Genomic DNA, 12182 nt, shown 5'->3' with positions numbered 1-12182 from the left:
AGCCGGAGCAGAGGAAGGAGTCACACATACTGGGCACAAGTCCAGCACTAATAGCAGAACTTAGGGAACACCAGCAAGTCCAGGGCAGATACAGCTTTCTGTGGGGGTGGTGGTGAACAAGGAAAGCAGGGGATGAAGAAGCAGAAATATGGGCGGGGCCACAAGGACCATTAACAGCCTCGGTAACACTTCAAACAGGGGGGTGGAGATCGTCAGGCACCAGGAAAGCAGGAGCTCGTTTCCTGTGGGTTTGCATGTCCTTCATGTCTTTGTAAAAGTTTCCTATGAGAGTTCGAAACATGCAATGAGGTGTCACAGCGTCCTTAAATGACCCTTAGTGGGTGAGTCTGTGCTCTGTGGGGGCCAGGGTCATGCCCTGAGATCACCGCGGGCCACCACAGGATAAGTGGCTGGATTGATGGACGGATGGTTGCATTAATCCAGTTATATGGTTTAGTTCAACTTTCTCTTCATCTTTCAGTACCTTAATGGTAGTGAAACAGCATGTCCCCTTATTGGCTGCATTGATTCCATGTGGGGGGGGAGGAGGGGGGTTGCTGTAACATGGAGGCTCCAGACACCTGCCACACCGACCATATTCACATAACCCCCGTCTGAGTGTGCACCACCATTTGGGAGTGTTGTTACTTTAAGAGAAAAAAATGCCTATTCCATTTTCCCATTAAATATTCGCCGTTGAGGCTTTTGGAGTTAAAAGCATGCAAGAAATCACCGGGACAGTTTTAAAACAGAAAAAGACAAGAGTCCCACGAAGACAATGAAGTAAATAAATAATGAAGTGGATAAAAGCTATGAGGAGGAGCGTGGGCTGTTTGCTCTGCCGCTCCCAGGGCTGTTGTGTCTGAATTAATAGTCACACCAGGTCCCGATTTGTTCACGCTGGTCGGAGAAAAACACGTAGATGGGCAGATTTTTCATTTTCCATTTATCATGGAGGACCCACTTAATGGGACTCCGTGGCACACTGGGGGGGGGGGGGGGGGCGTGGGTGGCGGAATCGTCTGGAATCCGCGGAGATACAGTCGCACTGGCAGACCAAAAAGGACAAGGCAGTTGCACAACCGGCTCCGTCTCCCCAGAGTTTATATCATACCACCAACCCCCCACCCAGCCCCCCAGTGCAGTGACTTCCAGAACAGTCCGGTATTCTTATTTTGCCCCGTCTTGCTCAAACCGATTTGAGAGACCAAGAGTGAGGAGAAGGCAGCATGGAGGTGGCAGAGTGGGTCCGACTTTAATTACGCTCATTGTGAGACTGGAGCAAGGTTATTCCCAGTGACCGACAAGGGCAATTATCCACAATCCCCCCAGAAGTTTTTAACCTAATTTCATTACTGCTACACAAAGTCTTCCTGAGCGCTTAGTCTATCAAAGTCTCAGAGAATGGATTACCCCGCTCTCCCCCACTCCCAGACCACATTCCCCCCACACTTCAGGGTGCGATGTGACAGCCCCCCCAACCTGTACCTGTCTGAATGGGATCATTCCAGAACGATCACCCCCCCATGCATCATGCTGACAAGATATCACATCCAATCATCACAGCATGCTTACCTGGCATGGATATGACATGTGTGTGTGTGTGTGAATATTGCTTTCCACATGGAAAACTCCATACAAACCTGATCGAAACTGAATACTGAAGCTGGGCTTTGAAACTGTCGGGAATGCAGTGTAACCACAGTGTGAAACGTGCTCAGTGCAGCGCCCCCTAGTGTCTGCAAACCCCTACCGTCCATGCATGCTAATCACTCCCCAGCTGTTGCTGTTTCTTCCCCTCCACATTAATGGGATGCAGCAAAGGGCCTGTCTGTCCAGAATGCCACCCCAACTGCACAACAAGTCTCTGAGGAGGAAGCCATCTTGTATGGGGGGGTTGGGAATGGAGGGGTCCAATTGTGCCAGCTGTGGGGGGGGGATGTTCCTGTGGCTCCTGCTCACACCCCCACAGCAAAGAAGAAAGAATCAGTGGGTTTACCAAAAGTTGAAAAATAAACCAATCCAGTTCCCCCTATTCACTTGGGTGGGGGTGCGGGGGGTACAGGGTCACGGGTTCCGAATAGCTCTGGGATGTTCGTAATTCATCATCCTAGATTCCTGACACCTTCTGCTGATTGTGCTGTGGGCCACGGGGAGCAGGCCACTAATGCGCCAGTGGGCATGCCCGCTAGCCCCCCCCAGTGGGAGTAAGGTGAAGGTGGTGCTGGGGGGGGGGGCAGGTCCCTGGGGAGCGGGCAGCTCATGCTCCTAATGCATAATTAGGAGCCATTTTGGAGCACATTGCTTTCCAGGGTGGAAATTAGCAGCCTTTTATTAAGAGCAGCAACACAAGTGCATGTTGGACAACCCCCCCCACCCCAACCAAAACCCCCACCTTTGTTCACCAAATGTTCTGCTTAATTACACAGGACACACACAAACACACACACTCACACATAACTGTGACAGAATATCTGGCATTCCTTCCATGTTCCCAGTGCTCCAATCATATCCCTCCCCCAGTCCCCTATCCGGCCCCCAGGCCATCTTTTCATGCGGAGTCTGTAGATGTAGAGATACCAGACAAATAAACAACAAATATCGAGCACAGTTTCAAACAGCGAGGAAACAAAAGACCACCAAGACTGCCGTGATCCAAATCTACCATCATCAATAGTGATAGCGATCGATGGCGGTTCTCGCTTCTGCCTCACGCTGCTCGGCCATCGATGAATGGCGTCAGAGAGAAAGACGCTCCCCGCTGCATCTTAAACACCTTCCTGAACAGTGAAGATTGGGGGGGGGGGGGGGTGACGACTCAAGTTCAAGTTAACTGTCATATATACTTAGTACAATGAGACACTTCCTACAGACTGTCAGCTCACAGCACTGAGCAATGAGAGGCAGCAGCAGTCAAGACAACAGCAGAGAGAGTGACACCAGCGGCACTCAGAACCATGCATTTGGGTAGGGGCCCTAAAGTTTGGGGGCCCCCTGCTGCCTACAAACAGTCAGTACACTGGGGGGGCAAAGTGACCTTTTGAATGTGGCCCCAGGAAAGACAAGCCCTGATTGAGACTGACACCAGATAACGCAAAACAATAAAAAATATTGAGCATTACCATCAAAGCAAACGAACAGAATGTATGGATGACAGGTGTTCTAACTTACAGCACCCTGATACTGTATAATTAGCAGCTGCTGAGTAACCTTCTGCTTTCTGGCGACGGGGAATGTGGGTTCCTTTGCTGCTGCGGCTTCATGGTGTGCAGGTTCCTCTGCTGTCACAGTGCAAGGGTGTGCGGGTTCCTCTCCTGTCAAAACGCCGAGGTGTGCGGATTCCTCTGCTGTGGGGCGTGGCGTGCGGGTTCCTCTCTTGTTGCAGCACCAAGGTGTGCGGGTTCCTCTCCCGTCATGGCGCCGTGGCGTGCGGGTTCCTCTCTTGTTGCAGGGCTGGGATGTGAGTTCCTCTACAGTGACGCCTGCAGAATCCAGATTCTGGCATGAGACATTCTCAGCCGTACAATCAGTTCTTGGCCCTTTGTTCCTCATGGGAAACAGCCACTTAAAGAGCCTCTTTCTCCTTTCACAGGCCACATCATCAAGGACTTTTTATCATCAACGTGATGTTGTTGCAATGTAAGGACTAATCAAGGCATGAATCTGAGGAAGGGTTTGGGATTATGGTTTAACCTCAGTCTAAAGTACAATTAAAACATAAAGTGAAATGTTTCACCATCTGCCTTTGAAACATATCTGGTGTCTTCAGCCTGTCACCTTCAGCCCTGACAGAGACGGACAGCTCGCGACAGCATTTCTGGGTTACTTGAAAACCAGCATCTTCAATTTAACATTTCAAGGGAAAAGAAGTGCCATCAATAGCAACTGTTTACAGCCAGACAGGTTGCTGTGGGGATGGGGGGCAGGAGCCAGGCATCCCCCCCCACCCCCTCCCCCCGGCTGCCGGCAGGTTGGCGTGAGGATGCGGCGAGGTCGCGTCCGCCTGACAGCTCACAGCGCCCCCCCATCAGGTTTGAGATCCCGTCACGGCAGGATGCTCAGCTCAGAGCAGGTTTGGCTTGGCATGAATTCAGCCATGGGGGCGGTGGGGGAGGGGGGGGGCATACTGGTTAAGAACATCAATCTACATGCTGAAGGTTACGGACAGGGGCTTTGCCCTTTGATACCCTATGATAGCATAGCTTAGCATGACCTGCAACACCAAAATATCCATTCGTATTAAGGGTTAGCTGTTGTTGTGTAAAATCATCAGCTAAACAGCCAAATAACATTGATTGTAGTGCTAAAGCAATTAAAATTCTATAAATAAATACCAAACCACAAGTTATCCCGGGCAGCTGCTCAGGCTTTGATTCCAATTTAGCACCATGGATGGGACCTGTGATGGTCTGCAGATGCGTTCAGGGTGCCCCCCAACTTCACGCCCTGTGCTCCCTCGGATAGGCTCCAGGCTCATCACAGCACGGAAAATGAAAGCATGTTGTCCCTCCGTCCTCAGCCATCACAAAGGTATCCTGCCCTCCTACTTTATCTCCCCACTCCAGAGCATTAGGGAGTCACCACATCAATAAGCATACCGTTAGCTGAAAACGAATTCGGCGACCTGCTTCGGAATTCATTAAGCGTCTGGCACTAAAATACGGCCTGTCCTTCAAAACATTATTGACCTGCTTGCAGGGGACCAAGACAATAAAATAAAAACAACAAAAAAACGAACTGTAATGATGTAAGCATGCTATGTCTAATTCTCAGGTCCTTAACTATGTGTTTGTTTGTTAAATCTGAGGTTTTCAGACTGGCTGAGGACTGTTAACAAGGTAACTAGTATATACAGTACCAGTCAAAAGTTCTTGCACATCACAGGTTTTTACCACTTATCCATTTATTTCATAAACTGCAAATTTTATTGCTAAGCATTGGAAAGTTGAGTGAAAATGTCAAACAAAACAAGTTTCCTTTATAACATGGATGTCATTTCTGACATTTTTAACTGGTTGTGTGACGATGTCAAAGTCAAATTCTAGGCTATCCTTTAACTTTAAATGCACTAGTGAAACAGAGCGGTATTAATGTTCCTTGTAGAAAGAATGTCTCAAGTTTTCTCCACTGTTTTAACTGCTAGAGGAGGTTACTTTCATGAATCAAAGATATGACATTTTCTTGCTAATAAAGGTATTCGTAAATGGTGAACATACTGTAAATTTATTTGTTAGCAAAAGATATTGAGTGTATTTTTAATAAATGTTAAGTGATTAACATGTAAATGTGGAAAATCTCGCGTGCAAAAACTTTTCACTGGTAGAGTATCCGCTTTGGGCTTGGACTCTACCAAGGGTGGTGAACGTGAGCAGCTCACACAGGACCACGATGGCTGCAGGGACACTAAACACATTTCAGAAACAGGTGTGGCCAAACGGTTAACCCATCCTGTGGTCTGTGTGGATCCCAGTGCCCCAGTGCAGCGATGGGGACACTGTGCTGTAAAAATGGTGCCATCCATCAGAGGAGATGTAAAAAGGTGCAGACCCTCTACGGTCACATAAGATCCCTTGGCATCCTTTGGAAGAATAGTGGTGGTACCCCGATGTCCTGGCTAAAATTGCTACATTAGCTAAAATTTGTCCTCCTAATCATCCTCTATATCTACATAACAGCCAGATCGCATTATAATACAACTACACATCTTTAAGGTGAAGCAGCGAGTGAATTAAGTGATATCACCTTTAAAAAAGCAATTACACACAAAGGAAAAAAGTTGCCACCCTGTACCGCATGAGTGAGTAGGTCAGAAATATAAGATTATCGGTAGCATGTGACATTACCTCTGGGTCTGTGTTGGCCAAAGCTCTCTGAAACTCACCCCCCCCAGGATGTTAGATTCCTCCTGGACCACAAGTTCCCCCTTCCCCCCTTTTCACCCAATCAGGTGTCTTCCAGATGAAAATTGCCCATTACATTCAACAGTGATTTCAGACCAGCGAACAGGCAGGGGTGAGGACAGCCATCAATGGGTCCTCCCAGGAACGCAAGATGAGATACTTGCTCAGTTGAAGAGTCTAGGACCAGATCCAGTTCCCACACCAGCGCAGAACTAGCTTTGCTCTCTGGAGGAATTTTCAGGAAAAGCCAGACCCTGGTGTCAAATCTGGCAAGGCAGTAGTGACAGGGCGGCTCTCAATGGGGTGTTATGGGAATGGGGGCGGGGGCGGGGGGGGGGCAGCCCCTTTCTGCTGAAGAACAAGACACCGGCAAAGGCTGGGAAAAGCACTATTTCATCATTCTGTGCTATCATTGCCCCCCCGTCAAATGAGCCATATGTTCCCAGCTCAGACTGCTTCGTTGGCCGAAGAAATGGGGTGCCACCCCCATCACTGGCCCCACCACTGAGTGCCACCTGTGGGGGAGGCACTGCCATGGCGGAGACTGGGGAGAAAGTGCCTTCACACCAGGTTTGGGCACCATTCAGAACTGAATAGAGTATGGCCCTGAAATCCTAATACAACTCATGACAATAACTGAACTGTATATTCAATGTATACTGTCAGAATAGCTATACACAATTTTTCTCTTACAATCATGAAAATATAAAGTACACTCCACTCAATCGTACATACACAAGGTCAATATATACATCTGCCATCTACAAAGTAAGTCTATTAAAAATGTTTTTCTATATGAAATGACATTCCTGTGTTGTGTGATTGCATTGAATTTCATTGAACTGAAAAGAATTAAATTCTTCTTCCTGTCAATCCAATTCAAATTACAACTCAGCATTCCGTGGGGTGTGGCCAATTCAATTCACATTCCAATTCATAAATTCCAATTTTTGTGCAACCCTGCTTCACACACAGCACACACACACCCCCCCAAACCTTCCACAGCCTCACATCATGCAGCTGATCCAGATCAGCAAATCCAGATGCAAGGTTAGATTAGACACATGCAGGCAATCCATCTTACCCACAATGCACTAGAAATCCTTCTCCCATTCTGTTAAAGGGCAACATGCTCAAAACCTCCGAGTGTCAGCTGTCACCCGTCATGTGACACGGGCTCTTTTTTGCTTTTAAAGAAACAAATCTGCAAATGGCTAAAAGGAATGCAACAAGTATGCAATCAAAGCACAAGGAGAATGCAAATGACACAAATTACCCCTGCAGAGGCATGTGACGCACAACAAATCAGAGAGACTCAAAAAAACAGAAAGAAAGAAAAAGTACAGATGACTTAAGAGTGGGAAATAGCATCAGCGTAAGTCTTGTGAAAAACCCGCTTGTTGCATTTTTTATATATATGAAAGGTTTCTTGGGAAATGATTACTAATCTATGCAAGAAGCAATCAGTCACTCATTCATAATGCATGAGCAAAGATAGCAATTTCGAAAGCTTTTGGATTATTAGATGCTATCTGGGATACGCAGGATGAAATATGAACACTCTCACCTGAGCAGCAGTAATTACCATGGAAGCAGAGCGTGCCGAGCGCCGGGGAGCGCGACAAGCCCAGTGCGCCCCTGTAACTGGGGGAGAGTCTGACCACTTTCTGCACGGTCACACTTCCAAGTGCAAAGCCTGGCAAGTTTTAAATACCTGCCTTTTAAAGTACAACTTAATGGCATGAATTTTAATGACATTCTACAGGTCACTACTAAACACAATGTGACCATGGGGGAAATACAGCAGAAATACCTATAATGACAGGATTTATTTGCCTTTTAATAATACTTTCTGGCATTTTTAATGTTATTCTGGTAAGCAAAGAAATTGGCATAATTATATTTAAACGGGTGGGTGGCATGGTGGTGCAGTGGTTAGCACTGTTGCCTCACACCTCTGGGACCCGGGTTCGAGTCTCCACCTGGGTTACATGTGTGTGGAGTTTGCATGTTCTCCCTGTCACGAGACGAGGTGAGCGATCGCGAGCAGAGCGGCGATCGTGCGGGAAAGGAGCAGGCAGGCAGGCAAGCGGGATACGGGAAAACGGGGTTTTAATCGGGGAAACTGGAGCAGGTCGGGAAACAGACATTGACCACATCAATGACGGACACTGGACTCGGGTAAGACACGGACTGATATACACAGGACTGAGCAAATGAACTAGATACAGCTGGGTACAATCGGGAGAAAACACGTGGGTAGGCAGGGGGCGTGGCACACAGGAGGAGCCGACGAGCAGGGCATGACAGAACCCCCCCCCAAAGGCGCGCTTCACCGGGCGCGCCAGGGAGGAGGCGACAGACGGGACACGGGAACCGGGACCTGGAGCAAAAAAAAAACAGAACCATCAACGAGAGACAGGAAACAGGACCGAGGCACAAAACACAGCCAGGGACAAGACAAAGGACAAAACCTGACAGAGGGTCGGGAAAGCAGAGAGACAGACCAGGAAGGGAGACACAGCGGGAACAGGAGGAACAAAGGGGCCAGGAGTGCAAGGCGGGTACACCGGGGCACAAGGAACAGAGACGGGCGGAACGAAAGGGCGAGCAGAAAACGAAGGGGCAGAGACAGGCGGGACAAAGGCAGGGGCGTAGGGAGACAAGGAGGGGGAACAAAGGGGAGCCCGAGGGAGACCCAGCGGGCGACGGGAGGCAGCCAGAGGGGCCGCAGGCGGCCGGGAGGCCGGAGCCGGAGGGGACCTCGGAGGGGCCGAGGAGGCAGGGCGAGGGACCCGCGGAGGGGCCAGGGAGGGAGCAGGAGGGAGCACCAGGGAAGGGGACGAGGGAGCTGGAAGGGGCCAGGGCGAAGGCCCGGAGGAGGGGGGAGCCGCAGCAGGCGGCGATGTCCGGGGGAGGGCCGGAGGTAGGGGCCCCGCAGGCGACCGAGGAGCCGCCGTCGGGGAACCCCCAGGCGACCGACCAGGACCCGGAGAGGGGAGCGAGGCAGGGCGACGAGGCACCGGAGAGGGACCCGCAGGCGACAGCCGACCCGGAGGGCCAGGACCCGCAGGCGGCAACCGAGCCCCAGCGCAGGCGAGGCAGGGCGAGCCAGGGGGCAGGGCGGGCGGGACCCCAGCCCTGCGTCTGTGTCCCCTCCCTTTACGGGACACAGACATGACCCCAGGTCGGGGTCGAGTTCGCCGGGGCGAGGGAGAAACTGTCACAGGGGGAGAAGGGACAGGAGCGCGGTCAGGAGCTGCAGGTGGCTGCAGTGGGGGCGCCTGCCCGGGAGCTGCAGGTTGCTGCAGTGGGGGCGCCGGCCCGGGAGCTGCAGGTGGCTGCAGTGGGGGCGCCTGGACAGGAACAGGAGCGCGGTCAGGAACAGGAGCGCGGTCAGGAACAGGAGCTGGCTGCAGTGGGGGCGCCTGCCCGGGAGCTGCAGCAGGTGGCTGCAGTGGGGGCGCCTGCCCGGGAGCTGCAGCAGGCGGCTGCAGAGGGGGTGCCTCTGCAGGAACTGGAGCGCGGTCAGGAACTGGAGCGCGGTCAGGAACTGGAGCGCGGTCAGGAACTGGAGCGCGGTCAGGAACTGGAGCGCGGTCAGGAACTGGAGCGCGGTCAGGAGCTGGCTGCAGTGGGGGCGCCTGCCCGGGAGCTGCAGCAGGCGGCTGCAGAGGGGGCGCCTCTGCAGGAACTGGAGCGCGGTCAGGAACAGGAGGTGGCTGCAGTGGGGGCGCCGGCCCGGGAGCTGCAGGTTGCTGCAGTGGGGGCGCCTGCCCGGGAGCTGCAGCAGGCAGCGAAGGCGGCAGCGGCGAAGGCGGCTGCGCAGGCGGCGGTAGCGGCGAAGGCGGCAATGGCGGCTGCACGGGAGCGGGGTCCGCCGGCAATGGCGGCTGCACGGGAGCGGGGTCCGCCGGCAATGGCGGCTGCACGGGAGCGGGGTCCGCCGGCAATGGCGGCTGCACGGGAGCGGGGTCCGCCGGCAATGGCGGCTGCACGGGAGCGGGGTCCGCGGGCGGCAGGAGCGGAGGGAGCTCCTCGGGTCCGGCCGTTGCAGCGAGCAGCGGAGGGAGGTCCTCTGTACCGGCGATCGCCGGTTTCTTTCTCCCTCGCTGGCGCCTAGCGGTGGCGGGAGGCGGCGCGACGTCCGTAAAAACGGACGGCGGAAGAAAGGCCTCCGGCTCCGGGTATGGGTAGAGGAAGGGCTCCTCGTCCTCGTCCTCACTGGAGAACCAGTACTTCCACACGGGATCGGGGTCGCGTGTGGTCAGCCTCCGGGCTGGAGGTAGGGCGGGTACTTCCCTCTCGTCCCCTGTCGGGAGCCAAAGCCTGGAGAGCGAGCAGGCGCCGAGACGGATCGTCTCCTGCGGGACTCTCCTCCTCCCTCTCCGCTTCTTTTTGGGGTCCGTCATTCTGTCACGAGACGAGGTGAGCGATCGCGAGCAGAGCGGCGATCGTGCGGGAAAGGAGCAGGCAGGCAGGCAGGCAAGCGGGATACGGGAAAACGGGGTTTTAATCGGGGAAACTGGAGCAGGTCGGGAAACAGACATTGACCACATCAATGACGGACACTGGACTCGGGTAAGACACGGACTGATATACACAGGACTGAGCAAATGAACTAGATACAGCTGGGTACAATCGGGAGAAAACACGTGGGTAGGCAGGGGGCGTGGCACACAGGAGGAGCCGACGAGCAGGGCATGACACTCCCCATGTCGTTGTGGGGTTTCCTCCGGGTACTCCGGTTTCCCCCCACAGTCCAAAAATATGCTGAGGCTAATTGGACTTGCTACATTGCCCATAGGTGTGCATGTGTGAGTGAATGGTGTGTGAGTGTACCCTGTGATGGGCTGGCCCCCCATCCTGGGTTGTTCCCTGCCTCATGCCCGTAGCTTACAGGATAGGCTCTGGACCCCCTGCGACCCAGTAGGATAAGCGGTTTGGAAAATGGATGGTGAGACAGTGGAGCTGTCAAATTGTCCATAGGTTCTTATGGGTATAGCTCCTCCACTCCACTAGTGAGGTGTGAGGGTGCCCATGGTGTGTGTGTATGTGTGTGGATTATGTTTATATTACATTGTAGGGACCAAATTCCCCCCACGATGTGATAAAAACCTGTTAATTTGATGTTATGGGGACAATGTTTTTCAGAGCCCCATAAAGATCTGTGAAAACAGTAAAAATGCCAAAAGTTTCATATTTAGTTTGGTTACACTTAGTCAAGGTTAGGGTTAGGTAGGGTTAAGGTGGTTATGTTAGGATTAGCGGTTTCCCCATAGAAATGAAGCAGCAGTGTGTGAGTGTGCCCTGCGATGGGCTGGCCCCCCATCCTGGGTTGTTATATAATTACAAACCTGAGTGTGTGTGTGTGTGTGCGCCCTCTCATGGTGCCCCTGGTGGCTTCAGGTCACCATGAATCTGTACTGCATGACAGCTTGTTGAAGATGGATGAATCATCCAGGCAGACATTCGTCATTTGGTTTTCACAAGTTCGATTTTGGCCACATCAGTCAGTTTTGCTTCTATTAACATACTTGATAATTCATTAACCTGGACAGTCAGATCAGTGCTATCAAATGCATTACCTTATAACAAAAGTAACAAAACTTCATTCTTTAATATTGAGGCATGGAGGGTAAACGGCAGAGCAGAAAAATCTCCATCAAATTGGCTCTGGTGTTCCCCAAAGCTTTTTTGGCCGGTCCTGACAGACTCGATGATTTTCAATGCTGGGTGCTTCAATGCGACAGACCGCTGACCCTGTGCTGCGGTTCAAAGGCGACAGTGGGGCTCTAACCTCTCACGAAGGGGGGGGGGGGGCTTCCACAGAGCTTCTGAATGCAACATGGCACAGCTCTGGTACAATCAACATGACCACCCTTCCTCTGAAAACAGTATGGGCCACCTGGTCAACTAACACTTTATAACATGCCCATAACATTCTAGTCCGTGCTATAAATTTCACTCCTTTAATTACCTTCTGGATATTGTATTCAACAAGAGAGGACACTAGACAAATTCAAACAGCTATTCTACAATCTACTGCTATTTTTCATGACTCTGACCCACCTAGATATGATGAAGCCAGTTAGCCAAGTGGAAAATGTGTGGGATTCAGTTCTTTCCATTCAGATCAAACCCAAATGCTAAACACTGTCACCCTATTTTGTTCGAAGGGGCAATAAAGTTGAGGGGGAAAAATTACATTTACAAAAACCCCCAGGACAGTTTATCACAATTTAATGAAGGTAGAAAGAACCTGGCATATAATTAAATTCT

This window comes from Brienomyrus brachyistius, chromosome 2, assembly GCF_023856365.1.
Source record: "Brienomyrus brachyistius isolate T26 chromosome 2, BBRACH_0.4, whole genome shotgun sequence".
NCBI lineage: Eukaryota > Metazoa > Chordata > Actinopteri > Osteoglossiformes > Mormyridae > Brienomyrus > Brienomyrus brachyistius.
The sequence above is the reverse complement of the archived record's forward strand: the minus strand, read 5'-3'. Positions refer to the sequence as shown.